We start from the raw sequence: 17,599 nt of genomic DNA, 5'->3' as shown, positions 1-17,599 counted from the left end.
ACCCTCTGTCCTCTAACCCAATCCAATTTACCAACGCACCATGGATCAATCTCATGTGACTTAATCTACTGGAACCACCTACAATGAGGGAGCTTGTCAAATATTTCCGTAGAGTACATGCAGACAACATCCACTGCGCTGCCTTCAATCAGCTTCGTGACTTCAAAAAAAAACACAAGCCAGTTTGTGAGACATGACCTCTTCTGCAGAAAGCCACGTTGCATGTTATCCACATGAACTTTAGCAAGGCCTTTGACAAGGTTCCTCGTGGCAGGCTGATACAGAAGTCTAAGTGACCTTGGTTACACCATGAGTTGGGTACAGAACTGGCTTTGTCATAGAAGATGAAGAGTAGCTATAGATCTGAAACCAGTGCTTTTCTGTAGGAATCAGACCGCTGTCGTGAACATATTTATTATAAAAAATATTTGGAGGAGAACATAGGTGATCAAATTAGTAAATATGTGAATAACAGATCTGTGGAGCTGTGAGTAGTGAGGAGGAATGCTAGATGATACAGCAGGATATAGATTGACTGGAGACTTGTATGGAAAAATGGCAGGTGGCATTTAATCCAGACAAATGTGAGGTGATACATTTTGGAAGGTCTAATGAAGGAGGGAAGTGCACAGTAAATGGTAGAATTCTGAGAAGCACAATCATAGAGCAGTATCTAGGTCCACAGGTTCACAGTTCCCTGAAAATGACAAGTCTAGTGGAGAAGATGGTCAGGGCAAAGTGTATAAAAACTGGTCACGTTGCAGCTCGCTAGAACTTCAGTGAGGCTACATCTGCAATGTTGTGTACAATTCTGCTCACCAAACCACCACAAGGATGATCAGCTTTGCAAAGGGTACAGAAACAGGTTACCAGGATGTCACCTTGTTTGGAGGATATTAGTTATGAGGAGATGTTGGATAAAATTGGTTTATTTTCTTTTGAACATCAGAGGCTGAGGGGCAACCCGGTAGAAATTTACAAAACTGGGAGAGACATGGATAGTTGGAGTCTAGAGTAGAAATGACAGTTTGTGTAGGGGACATAAGTTTAAAGTAATAGGGAAAAATGTAAAGGAAGTGTGAAAAGTAAGTTTTTACACACAGGACAGTATGTGCCTAGAATGCATTGCCAGAGGAAGTGGGATAAGCAGGTACAATCACAATGCTTAAAAGACATCTTGATGGATTTGTGAATTGGCAGGGAATAGAGAGATACAAACTGTGCAGGGGAAAGAAAGAGATTTCATGATTAGAAAATCATGCGTTAATGGAGGCTTGTGGGCTAAAGGGACTATTCCTGTTCTGTAGTGTTATTTGAGACCTCAGTTTTTCAAATACAGACTGGAATATTGGTAGAGTAAGAGGCAGCAAGGGTAAGTTTTCCTGGATTGTATGCACGATAAATTTCCGAAAACAGTGCATTCAGTTCAAAAAGAAAGAGCGCTCGTTTGGTCCTACTTCTTGGGAATGATGGGAGCCAAGTAGATCAAGTGTCAGTGTCAGACCATTCAGGAGACCATGATCACGTGTAGGAAGGTACAGAATAATGTCAGATAATAACCAGCATTAATTCAGAATGAGAAAACTCAATTGATGGAAAGTTGTCTTCAAGGGCAAGGTCAAAGCTGGACAGCAATGACTGGAGTGACAGGTTGATGGGACAAAGTATAAATAATAATAAGGGCTACTTTCAAAGAGAAGATGGCTCAAGTACACTCAAAAAGGAAAGGAAGGGCAAACATTCAGGGCTGCTTGTATGACAATTAGAATTTAAGATAAGATTTAAAAAAAACACTTATGATAGGTGTCAAGGAGAAAAGTCCAAATTGACAGTCACAAGGAATACAGAAGGTCCAGAAGTTGGGGCAAGCAGATGAAAAAGCACACAAGGAAGGGAGACAGTTAGGAGAAAAGGTTGGCAGCCAGTTGAGAGGGGCTGGTAACACACTGGCGAAAACAATGTAGGAGAGAAACATGCAGATTCTGGGCTCAGACACAGGGCAAAATTTAGGAGCCCTTTGGCCTTATCGGAAGCAGCAGAGGCAGTGGATCGATTGCCACCATGAGTGAGACAATGAAGCTCTTTGAGCTCCTCAGTTGTTGTTGTAGGTGAGGATGGAGGATACATGGGGGAGGGGGAAGAAATGTTCAATGAGAACAAACTTGTATTAGAGATATCATTAAAAAATAAACATACTGCAGGTCACACAGAAAGCTGATTTGGCTCTTATGCTAAATATAAAGACTGAGAACTGGAGTTATAAACCAGTGGAAACAGATTCCATTGAAATGGTTCAGTACTGACTGTGATTGAAAGCAAAATCCAAACATCCAATAGCTACCTACAAACTCACTTCTGTGTCAGCAAATGAGATAAATGAGTGAATCCCTTCCCACCCTCAGAGCAGACGAATGGCCTCTCTCCAGCGTGAACTCGCTGGCGTATATTGAGGCTAGTTGATCACCTGAACACATGTCTGCAAAAAACACACAAATAGTCTCTCAGCAGTGTGAACATATTGATGATTCATCAGTTGCCCAGAACATTTAAAGCACTTCCCACAGTTTGGACATTTAAAAGGTCTCTCGTCAGTGTGAGCAGCTTGTATGCCAGGACTGTGGTTCACCAAGTGAATCCCTCCCCACAATCAAGGCTTGCATTGTGCCAGTCCTGGTAATTAACTAAAACCGTGTCCACACACACAATACGTGTATGCTTTCTCCTTACATGTTCAAAATCTGATAATGTTCTGTTTACAATAAACTGAGGTGTCCATAAGACCCTGGGATTATGCCTGGTGTCAGTTTCCCTTTGAGTACACTGTGAAATCAATTTAAAACAGAACAATGCAATGAAGAGAGAGTCCACACAAACACCAGGCTGCCTATGCAATCAGCTCGTAATGAATCTGGTAGTTTGATTAGATTAGACTCCCTACAGTGTGGAAACAGGCCCTTTGGCCCAACAAGTCCACACTGCCCCTTGAAGCATCGGACCCAGACCCATCCCCCTCTCACCCACACACCCCTGAACACTCCGGGTAAATTAGCATGGCTAATCCACCAATCCACCTAGCCTGCACATCTTTGGACTGTGGGAGGAAACCGGAACACCTGGAGTAAACCCACACAGCCATGGGGAGAATGTGCAAACTCCGCTCAGACAGTTGCCCGAAGCTGGAATCGAACCCGGGTCCCTGGCACTGTGAGGCTGCAGTGCTAACTACTGAGCCACCGTGCCACCCCGTAGGATTAATGACACACTATTTTAAAAAAAGTGACCACAAAAGCCAGTGATTCACTAATGTCGATCAGGGAACAGAAGCTGCCACCTGGTCTGGACTTATACAAGACTCTGGCGTCTTTGTGAGTGGACAGACAAAGAATGTTGAGAAAGAGGTGAAATACAGGTATTGACTAAATCCACATCTCAATCAGGACTTTGACATCATGTCACAAACCCTTAATCTTCACTGTTGTGAATGTCCAGTGTGGAAGATCTATGGAACACCATCACGGTGAGGACCCCCTCCAAGTCACACATCATCCTGACTTGTTTGAATCCAGTGCAGGATGAACAGCAATTTCCTCCAATTAAACACTGAGACAGCTTCTACACTGACTGCAACCTTCTGTCCAGTAACTGTGTGAAGCTGAACCAGACTGTTCACAACTCTGATGAAATACTTCACACTAAGATGAGCTTTCTCCTGCATCATCACCAAACTAACTGTTTCTATCTCAGTAACATCACCTGACTCCATCCACATCTCAGCTCATCTGCTGCTGAAACCCTATCCATTCTTTGTTACTTCTAGATTTAACTACTCTAACACAGACCGGTCCCCCACATTCAACCCTCCTGTAATGTTGGAGTGATTCAAATCTCTGCTGTCTCATTTCTAGTGTTATTGGCCCAAAGTGCATCACAGGTGCTAAAAAGATACATCAACAGATCTGTTAAAAGACTATCCAATTTAGCATCGTGATAGTACCATACAGCATGATAAGTTTTTCTCAAAGTGAGAATGGGACCTACTTTCCACAGGACTGTACAGTAGTTACTCTCACCGAATGCTGTTCTGGATAAACGCTGAGGATGAGCTAACATAGGTTTTCCCCTCCCTCTCTCGCACTGTTCTTCCTCATCCCTGTTGTACCATTTTGTTTCTATGTCTCCTGTACACTCAAACATGTCTGTGTAGCTCCTTGAAAAGATAACTTTAATAAAACTTCAAGTATATTCTTTTTTGCTTCATGCAGCAAGTCATATGTGTATTGTCTCCTCTTTTCTTGCACTCGCAAAATCCTGCTGAGAAGAAAATGCCAGTTGCTGAAGGAACATTCGCAACAGTGGGATTCAAACCCACATCAATGAAAAGACTGGAGTCTTAATTCAGCACCTTAGACTGTTCAGCCACAGTAACTGACAAGTCGTGGTCATCCTTATTGTCTTCGACGATAATGTCGCTGCACCAAATTTTAGTCATGGAGCAGGAGAGGCCTCGAGACTGCATTACCATTTCTTAAATCTCTAACAACCTCAACCTCAACACCATTTTTGCCTCAAATCCCTGCAGAGTCTCCAATTTCTCTCAGGTTACCTCTCAAGCTTTTCTCTTCTCAAGAAAAGAACTTCTTGCTGTTTAACAGAAAGTGTGAAAGAAACATAGGAGGTCTGGCAATGAGACAAGTGAAATCATGTTAGTTTCAAGATATTTGCACTATTTCTTTCTCTCCGCAGGAATGGCTTCACTAACATCCTACATAATTGTTAAAAATTGTCACAACTATGTAGCAATTAAAGCTAAAATTCGATCTTCTCTCTTAATCATTTGCAGCACCCGCAGAGGACTTTAGACCCATTTCTGTCCTTTTCCATACCCATCCTGAATCGAAAAGAGCGAAAATAACAGACCTGCTGAATTTATCCAGCACATTTTCTGGACATTTTGGGTTTCTAAATTAATTCCCTCAATGTGTCAAATGTCTTAAATGCTTGCTCACAAGGTCTTCGTATCTGCTATTTAAATAGTGCACTGTGAACACTTCAATCATCCATTTTATATGAAACAAGCACACAGTAACTGAACCGTCTTCACGCAAAAATACAAAAATGTATTTCCTTTCTCATCTTTTAAGCCCGTTTGGTTTTTTGTACCATTTAATATGAAGTCTTACAACTGCACCAGAAACCTCTGGTTAAAAAGATTCTGAAAATGTAGTCCGTAACATGAGAATTGGCAAAAGTTGTTGACACACAGAAGAAAGAAAATGTTGTGTGAGATTCAGCAAATAAAGGAACATTTCTTAGACTGTAGCTGAAAAAAATTGGTTTATTGAAACAGACTTTTTCACCATTCGACCGAGTGACTGGAGTTATACAGGGCACTTAAAGATGAGGGCAACAACATCACGAAATTAATTTTGAATGTTAAATCCTGGAGCAAGTACTGAAAATGGATTGCAATGTGAATGAGAAGAATAGATTGGAACCTTGGGATTTTCTAAAGCAGTTACCTTTTACTTCCTTGGACTGCAGCGGCGTCAGTGAAAAACCCATTTGTCACCTTATAAAGCAGGATTTGAACATTGACTGTGGAAGGCCAAGTTAACTCAGTTGTTGGAACATACGCTGTTTAAGTGCAGAGTTGTGAGTATGAGCCCAACACTGGGCACCACCTGTTTATTTAGTATTTTCCCTTTGCAAATTCCCTTCCTCCAGCTATTCTTGATGACCCTTACATCCCATGAATCAGCTTAGCGAATCTCTTTTGCACCGCATTCAACGCCAGCATATCCTTTCTTAAATACGAGTAGCTAAACCAATATGGCTTCACCAACATCCAATACAGTTGTTACAAGATGTCCCGATCCTCAAAACACTAACACCTCGCAGTTAAGGCCAAAATTCCATTTACTTTCTTCATAACTTCAGCAACAGTTTAGGACTTTAGACCCATCCTTGTCCTTTTCCATACAAATCCTGAATCGAATAGTTATAATAACTACCTGCAAAATGCTATCCCACTGAAACTTCAACCACTTGCTCAACTTTGTAACCTAAAGTCAAGTCCAGGGCCTTCCCCTTCCTTGTTGGGACTTCTACTTAGTGGCTGAAAAAATGCTCTCCTGGATGTATTTTAAAAATTCTGATAAATCCTTCACATTATGACGACTCCATTAATGTTGAGGAAGTTGAAAGTCTCTGCTACCATAATCCTGCTACTTCTACACTTTCTCAAAATCTGTCTCCTTATTTATTTAAAGGGGTTTTCAAAAATGTCACCTGTCCTTATTGCTATATAGATTCCCGAAGCAAAATAACAATATTTCCTCCTCCTTTACCACCTCCACTGCCTTGCATGAAGGCCCTGTATCCTGGAATACTGAGCTGCTAACCATGTCCAAGTGACAGCAATGGCTTTATGACCCCACTAATTTGTATCCTCAAATCATCTGCCTTATTCATCTGACTCCAAGCATTAAATACCATTCACCCGTGGCAAACTCGCTTATATCTTAATTGCCCAATGACAATGCCTTCCAGACTCTCTTGTTTCTTCTCTTTTTGGCCATTATTATTTTTGAACATTCTCTGGATTTCAGCCCACTGCTAAACTTTTTACATGACCCCCAACAGTACTGGAAACCCATCCCCAGCTCCCACAAGGATGCAGTTCCCATTCCAGTTTAGGTGTAACCGCTGTGTGTAATTCTACTCTTCCTGCTGAAGGACGGATGTTGTAAAACTTCAAAAGGTTCAGAAAAGAATTGTAATGGTTATTATTGTAATAGTGTACCATTAGTACACTAAGTTTCAAGCATTTTGGGATGACTCGGTTCCCAGTTGCTCATATGAAATGTACTGACTGTCATTGAGTGAAAAATAAAAACCACAGGTTCCTCGCACTTGTTGGAGGTGAGGATAGAGGAGATAGGCTCTCCATCTCCCCTTTCAAAATAAATTAGTCTGCTTTTGAGATAAAGATCCAATGCACAGTAGTTTTAATAAAATTTATATCATTTTTTCTCCCAACAAGGTAACCAGACATGTGGTGTTTTCAAACATCATGAGAAACAAGCCCAGATAACATGACTTGAATACAGATAATACGAGCAACAAAAATTCCTACAGATTCTTGGGAACTCATTGGTGTTTAACCACAGTGGCTCAGCGGTTAGCACTGCTGCCTCACAGTGCCAGGGACCTGGATTTGATTCCACCCTTGGGCAACCGAGTGTGTGGTTGTTGGCATATTCTCCCTGTGGCTGCGTGGGTTTCCTCTAGGTGCTCTGGTTTCCTCCCACGTGCTGGTTAGTGGATTCGCCAAGCTAAATTGCCCAGAGTGTTCAGTGATGCGTACATTAGGTGGGCTACGGGGAAATGTGTCTGGGTGGGATGCTCTGAGGTTTTGTGTGGAATTCTTGGGCCGAAGGGCCTGTTTCCATACTGTAGGAATACTCCGAATTCTATGAAAACCCGTCCTAATGAACTAGGGAATCCCTTTTCACACACTGCGGGTGGATTGTCTTTACCCAGTGTGAATGTGTTGATCTACAGCAATAAAACGTTATCATTTTCAAAACCTACTCTACAGTTACGTATTTGTTATTGAGATTAATGCGAAAGGACTAATAAATTAAACGCCATTTATTTCAATGCCAGAGGCCTAACAGCTAAGGCAGAGGAACTCAGGGCAAGATTGGAAACATGAAACTGGGTTATCATTGCAATTACAGAGGCAAGGCTCAGAGGTGGACAGGGCTGCCAGCTTAATGTTCTAAGATATAGTTCCTATAGAAAGGATAGAAAGTCGAAGGGGGAGGGGGAAGCAAAGCAAGAGAGGAGGGAAAAGTGGCATTTTTGAGCAAGGATAACATTACGGCGTTACTTAGGCAGGATATATCTGAGAATACATCCAGGGAAGTTATTTGGGTGGAACTGAGAAATAAGAAAGGGATGATCACCTTATTGGGATTATACTATAGCCACCCCCATTAGTCAGCAGGAATCTGACAAATAATTTTGAAAGAAGTTATCTGGAAGAATAACAGGGTGGTGATGGAAGGGATTTTAACTTTCCAAACAGACTGGGAATTCCATGGTCTAAAAGGCTTGGATGGAGCGGAGTTTGCTGAGAGTGTAGAGGAAAATGTTTTGATTCAGTATGTGATGTACCGACTACAGAAGGTGCAAAACTTGACCTGCTGTTGGCAAATAAAGCAGGACAGGTGACTAGGGTATCAGCAGGGGAGGACTTTGGGGCCAGTGACCATAATTCTATTAGTTTTAAAATAGTGATGGAAAAGAGTAGACCGGATCTGAAAGTTAAAGCTCTATATTGGAGGAAGGCCAATTTTAATGGTATTACACAAGAGCTTTCAAAAGTTGATTGGGGCAGATGTTCGCAGGTAAAACAGAAAGTTAGAAAGTGGGAAGCCTTCAAAAAAAAGAGATAACGAGAGTTCAGGGACAGTATACTCCTGTTCGGGTGAAGGACAATGCTGGTAGGTATAGGGAATTCTGGATGACTAGAGAAATCAAGGTTTTGGTCAAGAAAAACGAGGAAGGACATGTCAGGTATAGACAGCAGAGATCGAGTGAATGCTTACAAGAGTATAATGACAATAGTATACTTAAGAGGGAAATTAGTAGGGCAAAAAGGGAACATGAGGTAACTTAGGCAAATAGTATTAAGGAAAATCCAGTGGGATTCTACAAATAGATTAAGAACAAAAAGGATAACGATGGAGAGATAGGGCCCCTTAAAAAGCAGCAATGCCTCCTATGTGTGGAATTGCAAGAAATGGGGAATATAATAAAACAAGTATTATGCATCAGTATTTACTACAGAAAAGGATATGGAAGATATGGACTGTGGGGAAATAAATAGCAACATCTTGAAAATTATCCATATTACAGAGGTAGTGATGCTTAAAACGTATAAAAGTGGATAAATTCCTGGGACCTGATCAGGTGTATCCGAGAACTCGGAGGGAAGCTAGGCAAGTGATTGCTGGGCCCCTTGCTGAGATATTTGTATCATCGATAGTCACAGGTGAGGGACCAGAAGTTGGCTAATGTGGTGCCACTATTTAAGAAAGGTGGTAAGGAAAAGCCAGGGAACTATAGGCCAGTGAGCCTGATATTAGTGGTGGGAAAGTCGTTCTAGGAATCCTGAGGGATAGTACTTGAAATATTTGGAAAGGGAAGGACTGATTAGGGATAATCAACATGGCTGTGTGTGTGGGAAATCATGTCTCACTGACTTGATTTTTTTTGATGGAGGAACAAAGAGGATTGAGTAGCGCAAAGAGGTGGATGTGTTCTATATGGATGTCACTAAGGCGTTTGACAAGGTTCCTCATAGTAGACTGATTAGCAAGGTCAGATCAGATGGAATACAGAGAGAACCAGTCATTTGGAAACAGATCTGACTTGAAGGTAGAAGACGGAGTGCTGGTGGAGGGTTGCTTTGTCGACTGGAGGCCTGTGACCAGTGGTGTGTCATTTATAAAGATGATTTGGATGTGAATGTAGGAGTTATAGTTACTAAGTACCAATCCTTGCAGCATACTGCAGGTCAAAGGCCTTTCCAAATGGCCAGCTCTCCCTGGATTCCATGTGATCTAACCTTGTTAATCAGTCGACCATGAGGAATATCGAAAACATCCACCGCTCTGCCATCAATCTTGTTTCTAACTTCTTCAAAAAAACTCAATCAAGTTAGTAAGGCATAATTTCCTATGGACAAAGCCATGTCAACTATTCCCCATTCAGTCCACGCTTTCCAAATATATGTAAATCCTATCCCTCAGAATTCCCTCCAACAACTTACCCACAACTGACATCAGGCTCACTAAAAATTTATTGTTCCCTGGTTTTATGTTACCACCTTTCTTAAACAATGGCACCAGATTAGCCAACCTCCAGTGTAACAGCTCACCTATGACTGTCAATGGTGCAAATATCTGAGCAAGGGGCCCAATCGCAAGCCTAGCTTCCCGCAAAGTTCGAGAATACACCTGAAGAGGTCCTGGGGATTTATCCACCTTTATGCTCTGTATGGCATCCAGCACCACCTCCTCTACAACATGGAACTTTTCAAGATACACATTCATTTCTCTAAGTTCTTTAGCTTTTGTATCCTTTATCACAGTAAATACTGATGTAAAATACTTTTTTGTATCTCACCCATCTCGTGCATTCCCACACATAGGCGGTCTTACTGTGCTTTTAAGAAGCATAGTAGTGTCAAAATTGGCCTCATTTAAAACTTTGACTCTTCGACCAAAGTCTATCCTTTTCCATAATTATTTTAAAACTAATAGAGATATAATCATAGGCCCCAAAATATTGTTCCCCCTGCTGACCCCTCAGTCACCTGCCCTACCTTATTTCCCAAGAGAAGATCAAGTTTTGAGCAGGGACTAATGACACCAGTACAAACAGCCCAAAGATCAAAGTTCATTCCTTGATTTAAGGGCAAAATCCTTCAAATGTGGTTGTGGTGAACTTGCTGGTGTGTTAACAGTTGGGATGATTGAGTGAATCCCTTTCCACACATAGAACAAGTGAATGGTCTGTCCCCAGAGTGAACTCGCTGGTGTCTCAGCAGGTTGGTTGAGTGAGCAAATCCCTTCCCATACTCGGAACATGTGAACAGTCTGTCCCCACTGTGAACTCGTTGGTGTTTCAGCAGGTTGCTTGACTGAGTGAATCCCAGCCCACAATCAGAGCAAATGAACAGTTTCTCCCCAGTGTGACTGCGTTGGTGCATTTCCAGCTGGGATGGGTAAATAAATCCCTTCCCACAATCCCCACATTACCACAGTCTCTCCCCAGTGTGACCGTGCTGGTGTTTGGGCATTTCAGATGAATCTTCACAGAATCTTCGACACACAGACAATACGCATTTCTCCCTGGTGTGAACAGTGCTTCTTCCTTTAATGTTCAAAATCCTGAGATAATTAGGTTACGACAAACAGATTGAGTGTCAGATCTGGATGTGGTTTTGTTTGATTTCTCTGAATGCAATCACAATTTCAAACTGAAGAAAAAAAAAAGTAGAGAGAGAGAGAGAGAAACCAGAAGAACACACACAAAGATTGTCAAACTCAGAAATTAATCTGATCAATTGTGGATGCAACACTGAGGGGCACTGCTGGATTATCAGTAAAACTGAACTGGTTCATTAAATGTCCTTCAGGGAAGGGAAACAGTCAGCGTTTGTCCAAAACTACAAAAAGAGATAGAGTTTGGACAGACATGAAGGGCAGGCATTTTATTCATCTGAAAATGAATCCAATTCCTGTTTTCTCTCCATACCCTCTGATCCTTCTGAAGGACTAAGATGCAGAAAAATACCTGAAATCTGAAATAAAAACAGAAAATGATAGAGATACTCAGCAGATCTGGCAGCATCTGAAATGGTGATAGATGCAGGAACCATTGCAATCTTGAAGAAGTGTTGAGATGATCATCCACTGCACCAAAATACAGGTTACACACCGAGTGCCAGAAAACGGGCCTAGCTTCAATAGGTGCTTGATGGCCAGCACCGCTACAATGGGGACATTGTTGAACACAATGTTACCCGAGTGTCTGACCCCATTTAGTTCCGTGTTTCTCTCCTATTCTCTTTTAGGAAACAGGCAGCAGCAAGTAGTGAAGAATGCAAATGATATTTCGGCCTTCATTGTGAGAGGATTCGAGTACAGGAAGAGGGATATCTTTCTATAAGGGCCTTGGTGAGACCACACCTGGAGTCGTGTGCACCTTTGTTCTCCTTTCCAGAGGAAGGATGGCCTGGCTACTGAATGATCGTAAAGAAGGTTCACCAGACCAATTCCTGGGATCACAGGACTGATGTATGAAAAGAGATTTGATCTTGATTAATCCTTCTTTCTTTTAATCTTTCAGCCACCGACAACATCATGAACTAATTTCAAATCCCATTTGCTGATTTGAGTCTTTTACTGCTAAAGCTATACTTTGGTTCCCATTCCCCTGTCATACGAGTTTAAATCCTCACCAGTGGAACTAGCAAAAGCATCAACAAGAATATCTGTCCCAGCTCTGCCCTGGACAATTGTTCAAGCTTGTGCATGTCCCACCTTCCCCAGAAACAAACAAACAGTCTCAATGCCTCAGGAATCCAAACCTTTTAAGTTATAGCTCCAGCCATGCACTCATCTCATCTGTCCTCTTATGCTTTTACTAGCACGTGCATTGTAGCAGCTCACACTGTTACGGGATTAGATCACAAAAGGTCCTGTGGGGGGTATAAAAGAGTCCTGTTGAGAAGGAACATTAGGGAATTTACTTGGGTTTCTGTAAACAGACAGTTCAAAACACATAAGCATTTTAACAAGAGGCAGTTTTTAAAGGCCTGGTTCAGCCACAATCACAAGTTTGTTACTTAATAAAAAGTAGAAGCAAAAGTCTGATCCTACAGCATTCTGAACTGTTTAGGTAATTGTAACCAGAAATGCAAACAACCAATTAACGTGAAAGGGTTAGCTGAATTCCTAGAGCAAATGTTTGTCAGCAATAAAAGCAGCTCACTGTATCATTATGGAAGGAAAAGCAATAAATGGTGTAAACACAACCTCGAAAAGACCAACAACATAGGAAGGGGCAAAGGAAGATTATAAAGAGAGAAGTCAGGGCTGCAGAGAGATAAAACAATTGAAATGTAGATACGGATAATTTGAATAAATTCTTACATCCAAAGATCAAGGGAAGAGTGACAAAGATAGATTACAAAATCCGAAATGAAGATATGGTTAGTGCCTTAGTTATTTGTGAAATCTGAACAAATTTTGTTTCATGGCTTGGTAAAGCTCTAAAGTGACTGAATTTCACACTCAGTGGAACTGGAATAGATGCTTTTTATTAAAACAAGAAAGTAATAATGGAAAGCGCTTAGAGTAGAAAATGAAACTTCAGTTTAAAAATCATTTACAGAATGCAAATCGTTGGGATTGTAAACTGCAGCAGCAAGTCAGAAACACTGTTTGATCTTTTAAGCTGAAGTAAGAGAGGGATTTTTCCACAATTTGTCAACTGTATTACAAATTGTAGTCACTTTATATCAGAGTTGAGTTTAAAAGACTTAATCACAATTCCTAACAATCCACACTACAGTTAGTAGAGAATTTGGAAAAGTTCTTAGTGATAAGATACCATTTTGGTTTTTGGCAAAAAAATGTGGTGCAGCTGGCAAATGTCTGAGGAGGAATATAACTGTCAAAAGCATTGTAAGGTCCCAAAGACAGACGAAGTAGTTTTCGAGCTAACCTCAGGAGATTATAGAAGGGTTTAGGACTGAACATAGTGTTGTCCACGATTGTTTGAACATACGACATAGAACATTACAGCACAGTACAGGCCCTTCGGCCCTTGATGTTGTGCCGACCTGTCATACCGATCTCAAGCCCGTCTAACCTACACTCTTCCATGTACGTCCATATGCTTGTCCAATGACACCCTAAATGTACCTAAAGTTGGCAAATCTACTACCGTTGCAGGCAAAGCGTTCCATTCCCTAACTACTCTCTGAGTAAAGAAACTACCTCTGGCATCTGTCCTATATCTTTCACCCCTCAATTTAAAGCTATGCCCCCTCGTACTCGCCGTCACCATCCTAGGAAAATGGTTTGCTTACTGGATTGGGTATATTGATTTGGGGTGTGTGGCTAACAATGACAACAATATTGCATGTAAATAACACCTAGCGAATGGAATAAAAATATCACAATCAGCCAGGGAAAGTTTGAGTGTCACTGTCCACTCTTCCAATCTGAGCTGTATTTAAGAGGGGAATTAGGCCTCATGTGAAAGCCAGGTTTGGAGTGGACTCTGGCCTCTCCCACACATGCGGTAACAGAGCTCTGAATAAAGGTCACTTGTACAACTGAACACAACACAAACTTCTCCCGACAACAATGTGGCACTGGGTGTAAGCTTGACAATACTACATTTGAGATCTCGTATTTTAGTGTATCTCTTAACTTCCTATCTTCAGCTTTCAGGTCCTCCTCCCTTGGTTTTCCTATGTCACTGGTACAATCGGATGTTCACCCTCCCACTCCAGAATGTCCTGAAGCTGCTCCGTGTCATCGCTAATCCTGGCACCAGGGAGGCAACATACCATCCTGGATTCATGTCTCTCTCTATCCCTTACTATTGAATCCCCTGTCTCTACAGTCATATTTATCGTTTCCCTCCCCTTCTATGCAGCGGAGTTACTCCGAGTGCCATGAACCCGACTGATGCTGCTTCCCGAGTGGCCACCCCAACATCCCCCACCTCTCTCCCCCACCCCCGACCCCCCAACTGAACAGTACCCAAAACAGTATATCTATTTGAGGGAGATGACTCCAGCACTTCCTTTCTGAGCCTTTTACTTGTCTGATAGTCACCCATTCCCTTGCTGTCTGTGTAATCTTCACCTGCTGCGTGACCAGTCTGTTGAGAATGCGACCACAACCTTCTCAGTTACCATGGATGCTCCATACTGACTGCACCCACAGCTCAAGCTCTGAAAAGCAGTTAACCAGTAGCTGCAGATGGACACACTTCCTGCACAAATAGCCAATAGGGACACTGGTAATGTCCCAGAGTTTAATGCGGAAAACTGTGAGGTGATTCACATTGGAAGGAGTAACAGGAATACAGAGTACTGGGCTAATGGTAAGATTCTTGATAGTGTGGATGAGCAAAGAGATCTCGGTGTCCATGTACATAGATCCCTGAAAGTTTCCACAAGTTGATAGGGTTGTTAAGAAGGTGTACAATGTGTTTGTTTTTACTGATAGAGGGATTGCGTTTCAGAACCATGAGGTCATATTGCAGCGGTACGAAACTCTGGTGCGGCCGCACTCGGAGTTCTGGTCACCGCATTGCACGAAGGATGTGCAAGCATTGGAAAGGGTGCACAGGAGATTTACCAGAATGTTGCCTGGTATCGAGGGAAGGTCTTATGAGGAAAGGTTGAGGGACTTTAGGCTGTTTTCGTCAGAGAGAAGAAGGTTCAGAGGTGACCTAATAGAGACATACAAGATGATATGAGGATTAGATAGGGTGGACACTGAGGTCCTTTTTCCTCAGATGGAGCTGGCTAGCACGAGGGGATATAGCTTTAGATTGACGGGTCATAGATATCGGACAGATGTCAGAGGTAGGTTCTTTACTCAGGGTAATAAGGGCGTGCAATGCCCTGCCTGCAACAGTAGTAGACTCGCCAAGTTTAAGGGCATTTAAGTGGTCTTTGGATAAACATATGGATGATAATGGAATAGTGTGGGTTAAATGGGCTTCAGTGTGGTTTCACAGGTCGACACAACATCAAGAGCCTATGTTCTATTGTGCAAGAGGAGCACATCACAGGTGTGATGTCTTCTGTTTTGACTTCTCTCCAGATTAAGCCAGTTTCTGCCTTAAAAAGAATTTAATTAAGCTAGGTCCTCCCCCTTCATTTCAAACATTACTATTATAAACCTAAAGCCCCTAACTTTATTTAAGCTAATATATACTTTAAAAACTGTAAGAAAATTCTTTACAGTATCAAATATCAATTGGCTGTTTCCATTAGGACTGAGAGACTTTCTGAACTGCCCAAACTGAGACTGAGCATCACACTCAATCTTTCAGTTTCACTTTCTGTTTCACCCAACTCCAAAGCACTCTCATTTAGCCAAGCAGCACTCACAGTGCAGCCTTTTCATTTTCATTGTATGCTCACACCCACTCTGATCTCAGCCTCCCATACTGTTTCAATGCAGCTCAATGGAAGCTCAGGGAACAGCATCTTCACGTTAAATGCAGTAATTTATAAACCTCAGGAATCAACACAGACTTCAGCAGTTTCAGGATCAATGGAGTTGTCAGGAAATGGAAGATTCCACCTGGAGGGGTGCTGGAATTTGTGCCCATCAGGAATTTTAAAAGGAAGTTTGCAGGTATTCAAGAATGAAAAATGTATAGACTAAAATCATGAAGTGGGCGATTGGGACTAAATATGACAGTTCTTTCAAAGAGACGAGGTGTTGTTTGGACAAATCTACCCCTCTCAGGCCAATATCTCCTTTCTCAGCTGCAGGGTATAGAACTGAACACTTATCCCAGAGGTGATCAAACCAAAAATTTGAATATCCTGCTTTCAAGTTACAAACTTACCAGGAGTATTCTCCCATGCATAGAATGGTTAAACCTCTTTCCTTTCACTGTTAAGTGTCAATGATACTCAGATCCTGATCACTCCGCTTAATGGAGAACTTGCATTGGGATCCTGGTTTGCAAATTATTCTCAATAAATATCCTGTAAAGCAAATCCACAAGAGACAAATAACGGTCAGGCCTGGACAGAAATCCAGAAAACACAAGATTGTCTGGAAAAGGCAAACATTTCTCTTGGTTTCTGTTAGTTATGTATAAATCCTCCTCTTAAAAGCACCCTGCTCCCCCACACAGAAAGATGCAGAGGTAAAATACACCCATTATTACAGACTGAGGAAGTCAGACATTAATAAATTTGACGAGGGAGCACAAGGGGACTCAGAGCACTTTCAGTGATTTGATCCCAATCATATGAATACTGGGCAAACGGATATGCTTTAATAGATCATAATATTTAAAGCAGGACTTCCTACAGTGAGAGTGCAACAGGTAACATGAAGTTCTAAGCAAGGATTAGCGGATCCGAAACGTTATTTTTTTTCCTTTCACAGATGCTACCAAACCTACTGAGCTTTTCCAGCAACTTTGTTTTTGAACATGCAGTTCTGAACACGTTTTCGGCATTTCTCCTCCATTAAATATCTAACGGATAACTTGCAGCAATTTATACTGCCTGAAGCCAGTACTCCGCCAGCGTCAAAGGTCCTTCCCAGGAAATACACGCCGTGTCTCACAGTCTGGGAAAGAAGTCCAGAAAAACAAAAACAAAAACAAACATTTCTCTTGTCTTAATCTCCCCTCCCAAGCAAGAAAGGCTGCGCTTGCGTTCCACTGCAGGTTGCCACCTATAAATATGGCGATCCGGCATGAGTCCCGAAGATCACTGCCCCTAATAAAGATGGTGGCAATTACCTCTGCCTATCGCAGCCTCAGGTCCGTAGCAGTTTTTCCGTTTGCTGCAAAACACGGGACCGGCATGTTAAAATTTGTTTTCTGACATGCATCAACGGCTAATAAAGCCTCTCAGTCAATACCGAAAGTATTTCCCTCCCGTTTTTTTGCAGCTTTCCTTTTTATCCCGTGTACTGTACCTTCCGAAAGCAGCTAACCCTCATTCGCAGAGATATTGCGCCCGCGGACAGAGGCGATCACATGATTTTCACACAGACAAACATCTCACTCGCTCTGATTGGCTGGAGGGTAGGCCGCTTCCATTGGCCCCGCCCCGTGCTCCGATTGAACCAAAGCTGACATCGCTCACAGGGAGATAGCAATAGCTGCAGGTGTTGGAGTCACAGATGACACAGTGTGGAGCTGGAGGGACACTGCGAGCCAGGCACCATCAGAGGAGCAGGAAAGTTGATGGTTCAGGACCCTTCTTCAGAAATGGGGGAGGGGACGGGAACTGAAACAT

General features: G+C 42.1%; 1 long non-coding RNA gene across 4 annotated transcripts; it reads right to left on the bottom strand.

Moving 5' to 3' along the window:
• Positions 1-5,319: 5,319 nt before the first annotated feature.
• LOC132208905 (uncharacterized) lies at positions 5,320-17,390 on the bottom strand. Of its 4 annotated transcripts, none has more exons than XR_009445013.1 (4): positions 17,277-17,390; positions 16,753-17,141; positions 16,186-16,327; positions 5,320-12,277 (listed from the first exon to the last, which is right to left on the bottom strand). It is a non-coding gene; the product is annotated as an uncharacterized LOC132208905 (long non-coding RNA). The 4 variants fall into 4 exon arrangements; XR_009445014.1 differs by having other exon boundaries at positions 17,098-17,141; XR_009445012.1 differs by having other exon boundaries at positions 5,320-12,299; positions 16,186-17,141.
• Positions 17,391-17,599: the final 209 nt, after the last annotated feature.

Source organism: Stegostoma tigrinum, unplaced genomic scaffold, assembly GCF_030684315.1.
Source record: "Stegostoma tigrinum isolate sSteTig4 unplaced genomic scaffold, sSteTig4.hap1 scaffold_57, whole genome shotgun sequence".
In the NCBI taxonomy this organism is placed as follows: domain Eukaryota; kingdom Metazoa; phylum Chordata; class Chondrichthyes; order Orectolobiformes; family Stegostomatidae; genus Stegostoma; species Stegostoma tigrinum.
The sequence above is the reverse complement of the archived record's forward strand: the minus strand, read 5'-3'. Positions and strand labels throughout refer to the sequence as shown.